The 13,355-nt window shown below is 34.8% G+C and overlaps 1 protein-coding gene across 4 annotated transcripts in view; it reads right to left on the bottom strand.

Moving 5' to 3' along the window:
* LOC101890871 (mucin-2) overlaps positions 1 to 11,316 on the bottom strand; it is a 54,763-nt gene extending 43,447 nt beyond the window's left edge. For all 4 annotated transcript variants that reach the window (XM_011291887.3, XM_005177813.4, XM_005177814.4 and 1 more), the window contains exon 1: positions 10,559 to 11,316. The gene's annotated coding sequence lies outside the window, so the exon portion shown is untranslated. The remainder of the gene's footprint in view (positions 1 to 10,558) is intronic.
* Positions 11,317 to 13,355: the final 2,039 nt, after the last annotated feature.

Here is a 13,355-nt window from a genome sequence, read left to right as displayed (position 1 = left end):
TTGTTTGTGCAGGTCCACGTCTTCGTATAGCCCCCATATAACGGTACCTCCCAATATTCGGTATTTTGATGATTTTAGCATCATTATTCACCAGAATTGTTTCAAATTACGTATTTAGAGTTCGTTATGGGAACTACAGTCTGTGACAGAAAATTGTCTATGCAGGTCCAGGTCTTCGTATAGGCCCCATATATCAGTACCTCCCGATATTCGGTATTTTGACGATTTTAGGTAGAATACCCACCGAAATTGTTTGAGATGTGGTATTTGAAGTTCGTAATGGATGTTACAGCCTGTGACAGAAAATTGTCTATGCAGGTCCAGGTCTTCGCTACATTATTCATTATTCACCGTTTATTTCCAGTTTCCAGTTTGGAATTTGAATATTGTTATGACAAACAATGCCACGTCGTATAGACGCCAATATAACGGCTATATTATGTATTTTTAAAATTCTCTTAAATTTTTTAAGGATTTTATTTTTAGAAAATTTCCAAATTACTCCAAATGGTGGAGGGTGTTCGGGCCGGCCGAACTTACTGCTTTTTAACTTGTTCAATATTGAAATAATACATTTAATTAGAAACTTATCCACCTTAAGATGAAAGACGACTTCCTAAGAAAGACAGAAAGACATACTGTGTATTCTATCTATCGAAGATCTCTTTCAAGGAGTGTTCGCCAAACTACAATGTCAATGTTATTTGCACCTGTTAGAAAAATAAATAAGCTGGCGGGAACTTCAAAGTTTGCGACACAAGCAAAACTAAGTAAATACCCATCTTATAATGACAAAGATATACGAAAAGTGTAAACAAAATGATCCAAATAGAAAAAAATCGCAACAAAATACAAACAATTAAAATAAATTTTGTGTAAATCTTTTATTCCCCGTTAAACAAGTGGAAATAAATACGAAAATGCGTAACAAAATTAAGATATTTGCGGCGTCATTGATATGGGCCAATGAATACCAAAAAAATAAATAAATGGAAAAAACCTCAAAAATCTAAACAAAAAAAGAGGAAAAATAAAAAACAAACACTTGTTTCATATTAAGCGAACAAAGGCAATAACACAACCATATAAGACACACTGCATATGGACGAGCTATCGAACCGCAACAAAAGCTGTGGCCACCAAAAAGGGATAGACGCCGAACATCCATTTTTGATAATTGGAATTCGTATGACTGAAATAGGCGGTGTTGTGGTCCAAAAATAACCAAAACTAATGTGGGAACGCTTTGCTTTTGCTCCGCTGGTTGGGGTGGTGGCGTTTGGACGAATTTGGTTGGTATCAGAGACCTGCTCCAGTGAGAAAGTGGAATGCTCTATGAAAACATTTGGAGCATGTAATCTATCAAATGACTATTGAGACGAGTATTGATGTTAATGTTGTAATACGATTCGAAATGGAAAATTAGAAAGGCTCTCAACATTGTTGTTATTTTTTTCTTCTTCTTCTTCTTAGTTCGGTGATTAAATAGAAATTTCTCCTCGGATATTCCGCCAAATGCATTCAATCGAATGCTGGAGATTGGTAATTTGATGTGTTTGTAGTTCATAATGATGATAATGACGTTGCGAGGTTGTTGTTGTTGTTGTTGTGGCGGTGGCTACTGCAGCAACACACATACACACATGGCATATGGGGCGGATTTTAATGTTGTAGCTTTATGTAAATTACGATGTTAATGACATACAAAGCAGCAGCAACTAAAACAAACTGCTATTGTATGACTCATTTCAAACGCTAACAAAGGCTATTGTTGGAAATCGTAGTTGTGCTGGAATCCGGTTGGTCTGCAAATGACAGGAAATATATTGTGTGTGTGTGTGTTTCACATTTTATCTAGAGTCATCTCTGTAGATAAATATGAATCCATTCATCATCATCATTTTCTTAGTGCCACCTGTAGAGGCAAATGCCGTGACGTGATCAAAATAGTATTCGAACAAGTGTGATTGTGTGTGTGTAAGTCATAATGCAAATCATAAAATGATTTCATTGCAATCGGATATTTTTCTTTTTTTTAGAAATATGAGCCGTGAAAAAATCCACATAACGCTTTGCATTGATTTGTACTTAAAAGAGTTCATGTTTTTTGTGTTAACTCACGGTAATTAAGTTACCAATGAAATCGAAAGGGTGGGTTAAATTTAAACGTACAAATTTAGAAAAAAAAAAAAACAAGAAAAAAGGCAACTAAGCTCGGCCTTCACGAACTTTTAATACCCTCAACAATTTCGAAAGACCTTGCAACATTAAAAAAAAGTCCTGCTGAAGAAAACGTAGCGAAAAGTATTAAAATTCCGAATAACGAATAATGCAGTTATGTGGGGCCTATACGAAACTTGCCAAAGAAAGCGGTGCCTATTCCTAACTCCAAATATTAACTTTGAAATAGTACAGTTGAAAAATGTGGCTAAAATCAGCAAAGTACCGAAAATAAGGAAATACCTTTAATAGGGGGGTCATTGCGAGCTTCAAATACCGAATTTGAAGGCATCCCGGAATAAGTGTGACACAAATCCCCAAAATACCGAATATCTGGGGGTATTGTTATTTCGGGACTACAAGGATGTTTTCAACATACCGGGGACACAAATTGACTAAAACATCCACTTTAAATCTGCCGGTACAGTTATATGGGGATTTTGCCAAAATATGGACTTTTACGAATTGACCGTAAACATCATTTGTACTCCATTTTATGGATTTAAGTTCGAATCGGCAGAATGCCTTTCAACTTAAAATCAGTTGCCTTAAGTTCCCAAAAATGTGGGGGTTTATCATGAGCCAATACCTGCAAAAATACTGAATTTTAGTCCATTCAGTTAAGAATTGAGGTTAGATCCAAATTAAACAGAGACTATCAACATTTTTCTAATGTTTTGAACCGTTGAGGATATAGCACAAAAAGAACTGGACATAAATCGTTACTCAAATATAGCGATGAGATAAGTGTGGACTCGCCCTATTATTTGTTATACCCTCAGCCATATGGCTAGAGAGGGTTACAGGGTGAGATAAAAAATAAGTGCAACAAAGTCAAACGCCATTATTTTTAACTTTAGATTTGTTCGAATTGGTCACCTTTGGCACGAATTATGGCCTCCAAACGGCCAATGAAACCGTCACATGCTCCTCGAATGTTGATCTGCGGTATTTTGGCGCATTCCCGGCGAAGCGCTTGACACTTTGGTGTTTTTAGTGCCAACCTTGCTTTCCAAAATACTCCAGACAATATTCCAACGGATTGGTATCCGGAGGTATTGGTGGCCATTGTGCGCTGGAAATGAAGCGAGTAACCTCATCTTGTAAACATTCTTGGGTGGCGCGTGCTGAGTGCGATGGTGCTGAGTCCTGTTGGAATGTCCAAGGTCTACGTCCAAAATTTTTGCATGTCAGTCCGTCTGTACATGTATTTTAGTGAACAAAATGCAAGTTGCATTTATTATCCGATGCGATGAAATTTTCCAAAAAATATTTTTTGACCCAAGGACGAACCCTATTGAAATTGGCGATCAGATTTATATAGAGCTCCCATATATATCTTCAACCGATTTCGGGTTAATTGTGCACCAATATCAGTCCAAAAGTCTGAATTTTGGCACATCCGACAAGTGCCAAGTACAAAGCAAGTACATAAAATTTGGAGAACATCGGTTCAGATATAGCTATAGCTCCCATATATATGTTTCTTCCGATTTTTTGTTTAAGTCCCTCACATTCGTAATATGTGAGCCCAAAAACATCTCTGCCAAATTTTATCAAGATCGGTTCAGATTTTGATATAGTTCCCATATATATCTTCAACCGATTTCGGGTTAATTGTGCACCAAATGTCCAATATCAGTCCAAATTACCTGAATTTTGGCACACCCAACCGAGTTCGGCCTGGAAGCAAGTATATCATATATATAAATATAAAAGATTAAAATGTCTGCGTCAAGTTTAGTGAAAATCGTTTCAGAATTGGATATGCCTCCTATACATTAGTTCCCTCTGAAACCAAACTATAATTGCTCTAAAGCCAAATGTTGAAATAAATTCTTTTATTACGGGAGCTCTACTAAATATGCATAGTGGTGTAGGGTATCATATAGTCGGCCCCGCCCGACTTTTGACTTTCCCTTATTGGTTTAACATTCGACCTAAAAACCAATTTGCGGACGTCAGAAGACAAATAGAATCCAATGCATGTAAAATGTTATCCCCTATTTTAAAATTTGTACATTAATTGTTGCATTACCCTGTAAACGAGTGCTTTTAAGTTTAATATGTATTAAATTTCCTCAGTTTTTTTACAACAAATGTTTTTGATGTAAACTATATTTTTTTTGTTTGTTTGTTTGCTTCTTTTAATTCTGTTGCAGGTTTATTACGATTTTCCATTTGTTTTTGTTGCTTTTGTTTTCAATGAATTTTCTTGGGTGTCAGCATGCTAATTAAACAATACACAAACAGTTTATTAAAAATGCTCGACTTAATACTCGAAAACCTCAAATGCAAAAAGAGGTTACTAATTTGCCGGTAAGGCTAAATAAAAGTGGGCCCTATAATAAGCAACAGTTAAAACAGGACTCAAGTAAAAATGAAATATGTAAGGGCAAGAAGTCTTAGCACCAATAGTCTATTCAGTGCTAATTTTTAACAGTCTCATAAAAAACCAAAATTTCCACAAATAGCATTTTCTTCCCAAACCACTTTTGTGGCAATATTTCCCGTTTCAAGTTCTTAAGAACTCAGCTTGACCTTCAATTTACAAATGTTCGGGCAAATCTAATCTACTAAAAAAATATATACCTCTCGTTATAATAAGCACATTTGTATCAGGTTTATTAAAGAAGCTAGTATGAAATTAATGGACAACAATTATACAAAACTTAGTTATTATTAGATTAAGTCAACACCACCATGCTTGAAGAAGAAGAAAAAAATAATATGGCAAGAAAATATAATCACTTCAAGGGAAAAAAATTAAAGAAGCCAACAACAATTACTTGTTAATGGATTCTGAAGAAAACAAGTTAAAATTGCAAATGCCTGCGAACGGAATAAAAAATGTTTAACATTGAGAGTAATTAAATTTAATATTCACCACAATAAAAGTATGAATGAAATTCATGGAATTTGTAATTTTTAGTAACTAAATATATTTCTAGTTTTATTTTTTTTCAGGCATGTTAAATTATACACAAAAATTAACATTTACAGTCAGTGAAGACAGTCTTTGTCTAAAAATACAACAGGTATTGTGACCAAAGAAGGCACTTAAACGATCTTCTAAGAATCGTTGGCCTGCAAAAGGTATTCTACAAAGACCAGCAAAATGACATCTAGCCATAGAAGACCTGCAAAATATCTTCTAACCATATAAAAGGTATTTTAACAATAGAAATGTGATAGGTGTCATTTAGCCATAGGATATCTGTATAAGGGCTTCTAGAATACCTGTGAAAGGTCTTCTACCCACAGACCCCTAAAAATTCTTCAGAGTATGCAAGTAACTTTCAGGCCGTGACAACCTTTATGTCAGCCACAGAAGACCTGTAAAAGGTCTTCCGCCAATACGAGATCTGCAAAGAGACTTGTATCGACAGGAGACCTGTAAAAAAATATTATTTATAACCCATTGTAAGGTGGAACATTACACTGTTTAATATATTTTTATATGTGTTGGGGGTATTATAAGTTTGATTGGGCCAAAAATTATGTAACATCTCGAAATATTGGTTTCCCACATAGGAAAGTATATATGGATCTTCATATCTCGCCGAGCTGAGTCGAACTAGCTATGTATGTCCGTCCGTCCGTCTGTCCATGTTAATTTGTAATCACTCTACAGGTCGAAATTATGGCCCGATCTTCACGAAATTTAAAATGGAGATGGGGCTAGGACCAGAATAGAACCTATTGATTTTGGAGATGATAGAATAATATTTATGGGTCGAAATGGACCAAAAACTGAAAAAAATTCTGATTTTGCAGTTGCTGTACAGGTCGCAATTATAGACGAAGACGCCGAATTTAGCATGGGGCTAGAGCCTAAGGCTGGGCAGAAGTCTTCCAATTTTGGTGGTCATCGGGTAATATTTAGTGGATAAAATAGACCATAACATTTGTGTCAAATAAAATTCAAATTTTCCATTAAACCGCGAATATTTTTAATTCCGGCGAAATTACAAATAGAGGAACAGGTCAATCTTTACCGTTACGTAGATGCTGATAGTAAATATATCGAATATGTATAGCGAAATATATACAATGTATATATACAAAGGAAGGGGATGTTAGTTAGAATGCTTATATCTCAAGAATGGCTGGACCGATTTGGACAAATTTTGTTAATTCAGAATGCCCTCTTGGCATAAAAGCATAAAATCTAAAAAAATCGTATAAATTTTATTTTTATTATTTTTTCATATTTTTAATCGCATGCGAATGGATTTGGACATAAGGGGCTTCTAACATATTGTAATGTTGTAGGGTATCACATGGTCGGCCCCGCACGCCTATAGCCTTTGCTTACTTGTTCTAAATTACAGAAAAAATCCAGCAGATTATGAAAGTAGAGCTAAAAATAGATGTTACATGTATCGGAAGGGCAAGTTCTACTCACCTTGGCATATTTTAAAAATTTTGAATTTCTTGGAATCTGTTCATTATACCTTACACCACAAGGTGGTCAGGGTATTATGTCTTTGTGCATTTGTTTGTAACAGGCAAAAGGAAACGAGATAGACCCATAGTTCCTTTTAATGATCTGCATAGAATCACTTTCTGAGTTGATTTATGCATGTCAGTCCGTCTGTCCATGTATTCTTGTGAACAAAATGCAGGTCGCATTTATTATCCGATTGAGATGAAATTTTGCACAAATCATTTGTTTGGTCCAAGGACGAACCCTATTGAAATTGGAGATAATCGGTTAAAATTTATATATAGCTCCCATATATATATTCGTCCGATTTGCCTTTTATTGTGCACCAAACGTGTAATATCAGCCCTAATAGTATGGAATTTTGTACATACAACCAAATTAGGCCTGAAAATAAGTATGCCAAATTTGATCGAAATCGGTTCATATATAGCTATAGCTCCCATATATAATGTTCATCCGATTTGTTATTTTTGTCCTCCCAAGCCGTAATACGCACTCTGTAACAACAATATTTGGGGAAATATATCAAATACAGCTCAGAAATATATTTGATAAATTTTATCGAGATCGGTTCAGATTTGGATATAGCTCCCATATATATCTTTATCCGATTTCAAATTAATTGTGTACCAAATGGGCAATACAATTCCGAATTTAAAAATGCTTTGGCATATTTAGTCCCATTATAATCATAGCGTGTATGATTGAATTCTCCCATAAAAACTTGTAATTGTTATGCGGAGCTCTACTAAATTAGCAAGCGAAGGGTATCATAAAGTCGGCCCTCCCGACTTTAAGACTTTCTTTACTAGTTTTATTAAACGTTGTTTTCTTAGATTTTCATTTCTCTCATTTTAACCATCTCTAGTCTGACCATTAAAAAAAATTCTGATACATAAATTATATTTGGGAGTCTTCTCCTCGTTATGTTATGACTTCCAGATGAGGATACCAACCATTTTAAGGTATTTTGAATTTTTTTTGAAACATATTCCATCTAAGTTAGTTATAATTTGCTATTTGGGGTATTCATTAAAAATGTAAACTCTACATAAAAAATTTCGGTGTCGTCCGAAATTGGGTATTTTGAAGGGTTTTACCCCACTTCCCAAGTATATTAGTTTAAATTTAGCATTGGAGGTTCTTATTAAGAACGTCGGAAGAGATTTTTGAAATCAGTCCGCCATATATATACCCGAAGTCAGGTTCTTTCTAGATTTTGGACTCATTTTCCAACGGAATTAGCAATAACTTTATATTTGGGGTTCTCCGATTTTGGGTTTTTTAAATCGAGTAGCAAATTGTGCTCAACCAAATTTGTCTCATTGTAATATTTATATCAGACTCAGGTCAGGAGCGAAAATGAAAAATGTCGGCCATTTGAATAATATTATTTTGAATAATATCTCTCAAAAACGTGGAATTAGAGTTAGATTCTTTCAAAATATAAATATCTCGGTATCCCAGTCAATAGGGGATCTTTTGCGGAAATGACATATATCGACCCATTCTAAAGGAATATATATGTCCAAGGATGGTTTTGCATTTCGCACATGACATCTCATTCTGGTACCTCTCTCAGAAATGGTAAAAGTTTTTGATAATCATGACTTTTATGAAAGTCAAAAAAAAAAAAAGAAAAAAAAAAACCCTGATTTAAATCAGACTGCTACACAAATATTAAATCACTCTCCATGTCTGCGATCCTGTCCAAACTTGGTTGCATTTGAATAAAGCCAACTTTGGCCATTTTGAAAATGGAAAAAGCTGGTTTACTCCTCTTGAAAATATTTCTCAAAAATAATCTGAAGAGCCTATTTTTTATCCAACTTCAAATATATCTCATTACTGCCAATATGATGTTTAGTGTGAGCATGGGATATATCGGTCCACTTCCCCTGTTATCTTCTACAAAATAGACGAAATGCAGAATTAAAAATTTTATAAAAAATTGAAGGGAGTTTCGGATTTTGATGAAATTTTGCGGATCCTAATATTTGCAACAGACTTCTCAGTTGTAGGAATCGGTGATATCGACAAATTTTTACACAAATGGCTTTTGGAAAATAAATTAGTGGATCAATGTTAATAATATATTGGTCCACTTATAAGATTATTAAAACCAAATCATACCTGAGGGTCACATGTTGAGGGGACTTAAAACAAGTTAAAAAAAAATCTCGGATTTTTCAACACAAAAAATTTCGAAAAGGTAAAAAGGGGCACATTACGCAAAATGTAAATGAAAATTATAGCTGAATCCCAAACTTTGCCTAAATGCAGTGATATGAAGATTTAACTGTTTCTGTTTTGAAGAAAAAAAACATTAGTTCACTTAACCGGCGTTAGACATAACACAAATCTCAAAATATCAGATAATATCAAACTCCGTCCAAAGTCTTAAAATCGTAAAAAAAATCGAAAAACTATGGTTTGCTTAGCCGGTGTTGGATATACTCCAGAGGAAAAAATCTTAAGGTATAAATTAGGGAGGTTTTGTTATTTGTGGTCTAAATGAAGACGTGGACCTACATAGGTAATTTTCCGTGATAGGTGGTAATACCCATTACGAGCTTCTAAAGTGAAATTGGAAACAATTCCGGTCTATAATGTCTCTAAAATCGTTAAAATAGCGAATACCGAGGATATCGTTGTATGGGGGATATACCATATCTTGGACCTATATAAATAATTCTCTTCCAAGGTATACCGTACTCAGAAGGAACATCTGGTGCGGATTTTCAAAAAATTCCATTGGAAAATTTAGCTAAAATCATGAAAATATCGAATATTGGGAGTTAACTTTATATAGGGCCAGCGCTAAGACATAGACCTACATAATTTTTTGTCATAGGTTGTAGTACCCATTAGGACTTTCATATACGAAATTTAAAACAATTCCATTAAATGATGTCGCTAATATCATCAAAATATTGAAAAAGGGAGGTGTACGGAGGGAAGAATACGAAGACGTTGACCTGCATAGACAATTTTCTGTCATAGGTTGAAGTAATTGTGAAACAATTCAGGTCTATAGTGTCGCTTAAATCATCAAAATACCGAATATTGAGAGTTACTGTATGTATACGAAGACCTGCATACGCAATTTTTTGTCAGAGGCTAAAATAATCAAAATACCAAATATTGGGAGGTACGAAAACGAGGATCGACATTACCTATTTACGAACTTAACCTTCTTACTGCCAAAACACACATGTGTGCAAAATTTTATCTTTCTACCTCCATTCTTTCGAAAGAATACAACAAGGAGGCATACAGACGTCGCTAAATCGACTAAGAATTTTACGATGATCAAGAATATATCTACTTTGTTGGGTCTGACATAAGTATTTCGAGGAATTACAAATGGAATGACAAAATATACCCTCCATAGTATAGTGGAGGATTTAAAAATAGTTATTAGGAGGCAATATGTCAGCTATAACAAGGGCCTTTTGTCGATTTTTTGAAAAAAATAAATATTAGTTAGCTACAACCTCCGAACTTGTAAACCCCCCATCACATGACTTCATGTTGAAATGGTATTTCCACAAGCTTAAAATGAATTGAGTTTTTCATAAACTTCTTTAAATCAGGGTAAAAATTCTTTCATCTGGAAAAATATTTAAAAAACCCAAGACCGCAAACTGACTAATACTTTCTAAATTCTTACTTTTTTCTGATAATTTAGAGTTTAGAACATGACGAAGTTCAATATAGGCATAACGGCTTAAATTTATGCAAAATCCACCTCCATAATTAAATAATTTTGTATTCCAGCTTCATATTTACACAGCCATTGAAAACAACAAATCCAGTTAATTGATGACTTTTGAATATTTTTCGTTTGCCGTCTTCCAGCAACTGTTGACAACAAACAATACTCACCTATCCAACTTTGCTTTCTCAGCTTTGGCAAAAATCAAGCCATTATTATCCGCATACACACACACACCAGCGACAGACAGCGAACAAAACTACTACCGATTTCGAAATAACTTTAAAACTCGTCAGAAAGCGAAATGAGCGCACTTCCAGTAAGGCAGCAGCGTCGTAGTTACAAAAAAAATTTCCTCCTCCTTTATTGTTTTATAAATAATGGAGGTAGATGCGGACGCGTCGTTGTTTGATGAGGTGAGGAGGAGATGGGGTGGCGACCGCGACTATTAAGGAGACAAAAACAACAATAACTGGATTGTCGGCAAAAAAGTATCTTTCTTTGTTGTTGCGGTTGTGTTTTCGTATTTTCGGGAATTTCGTTAACACTCACACGCGATATATTCTGAGCTCACGTTTTGCAGATGTGACGACGCTATGTTCTGCTTTTCTACCTCAGAGAGCAACAATGCAACAGTAACAACAAAAAACCGACAACGTTTAATTGTTAATTTTATTTTTTTTTTCTTCAACGAATATTTACGGTTGAAGTTTATAATATTTTTTTTGTTTTACTTTTTTTCCAGATAGCCACAAAACTTGTTTTAATTCTCTTTAGTTTTACTCTTTACACTAGGTATTCGAATTGTTTATGGTTTTCGTATAGCGCAGTCCAACACGGTTCTTTTATTTATTTATGTTTTATTGTCCGCCGCACAAACTTTTTTCACTGAACTTCAAACTCGAACTCACGCAACGAAAAGTTAAACATCAACTGAATGAAAACACGGCAACAATTCAGCGTTTTTGCCAAGATCACCACCGCCAACAAACAATGCTCTCTCTGTCGTGGGGGATTCTCTTTTCACGACTCTCTCTGTTGGTGAGTGTTGCCAAAGCTCCCCTCCCCCTGAGCATCTTTCGTAGTGTTTTCTTTGAGTCGTGTGAGTTTATTATTGCTTGTTATCGTTGTTGTTGTCGTGTGGCTCCAAAGAAATGGAGAGTAAACAGGAAAAAAAGAGGCAATGATTTAAAGGTGCAAAATTTGGAAGTGTTGCTAACCCAATATTTCGTTATTCGAATTCGAAAAAAATTGAAACAAATTGAAATTGAACAAGCTGTTTTCATTTTGCCTATGGAATATAGAATTTGGTGAGGATATATTTAGATTCCCCATAATATGATGATAATAAATTAAATTTGCATCTTCTGTTCTATGACTCAACACAGACCTAATTGTTACAACCTTTAAAGAAATAGGCTCAAATCTATATATACCAAATCTGTCAAAAATTTTAAATTTTGAAAATTCAGCTGTGATTGCTTCGATTGGGCGTACATTTTGCAATATTAGGAAGGCCTGACATCCTTTACAAATGAATTTCGAATAATAGTCAAATTTGGATGGGCCTATATAGCCAACGAAAGCATGAAAATAAAATGGTCTTTAAAATCCAGTCATGGAGAAAAACATTGGGCGCCATAAGCATATATCCTGGATCTCTATAAAATGTGTGTGTTCGAGGTATACATTCATATGTATATCATTATATGGGGGCTAAACGAAGACGTGGATCTGTATGAGCAATTTTCTCTCATAGGATGTAGTACCTATTAGGAACTTCAAATTCCGAATTAGAAAAATTTTCGGTGAAAAGTGCTATCAAATCATCAAAAGAGCGAATATATTTAGATATAATATGACACTATACCAAAACTTAGACAGGGTGAGATGAAAAAACTGCAACCAACTTCAGACTGCCGTCATTTCCAAGCCACTCGTCCCCCAACTGGTAGAATTATTATATTTTATATTGTTTACAAGCGTACAAAACATTTTAATGAGAATTTTCCAAAAAAAAGTTATTCGTGATGGAATTCAAGCGAGATAGTGTGATTTCCTTATATTTGGCTGGAAAACCACAAGTGGCATTTAAATGTGAATAAATCTTTTGTTTCTCGTACCATCGCTCATTATCGTGATACTGGCAGCGTAGCCCCACGTCAAGGAAACCCGCGTAGCAGTACTTAGCACGCGCCACCCAAGAATGGTTACAAAATGATGTTCCTCGCTTTATTTCCAGCGCACAATGGCGACCAAAATCTCCGGTTACCAATCCGTTGGCCTATTGTGTCTGGAGTATTGTGGAAAACAAGGTTGGCTCTAAAAATACCAAAGTGTCGATCACCTCAAGCAAGCGCTTCACCGGGATTGGGCGGTTTCATTGGTCGTTTGAAGGCCATAATTCGTGCCAAAAGTGACCAATTTGAACAAATCTAGACTTATTCTAAAATTTGATCCTATTTCCGACATATTTTATCTTTCTTTCAATAACATTTAAAAAAAATGTTAAAATTATGGCGTTTGACTTTGTTGCAGTTTTTTTATCTCACCCTGTATTGACAGTTCTATGCAAGGATAATTTTCACATAGTGGAACACAACTCCAGCAAATTCTGGTAAAAATTGAGAAAAAACATCCATAAAAACTTTAATCTGTCGGTACAGTTAAATAGATGCTATACCAAAACTTGGACCTATATAGCCCATTTTCAATACCTAAAATCCAGCAAAACTTATACACATCTGAGTATAATTTTATCAATCTACTTCATATCGTTCGGAATATAGAGTGATCCTAATTTACAGCAAGTTCTGGTAAATATTGCGACTAAAACACCCAAAAAACCTAAAATCTGTCGGTACAGTTACATAGAGACTACACCAAAACTTGGACCTATATAGCCCAAAATATATGTACACCAAAAGTTTTGCATACTTTATACCCATCTGAGTATAATTTTATTAA

This window comes from Musca domestica, unplaced genomic scaffold (genome assembly GCF_030504385.1).
Source record: "Musca domestica strain aabys unplaced genomic scaffold, Musca_domestica.polishedcontigs.V.1.1 18, whole genome shotgun sequence".
Lineage (NCBI taxonomy): Eukaryota > Metazoa > Arthropoda > Insecta > Diptera > Muscidae > Musca > Musca domestica.
The sequence above is the reverse complement of the archived record's forward strand: the minus strand, read 5'-3'. Positions and strand labels throughout refer to the sequence as shown.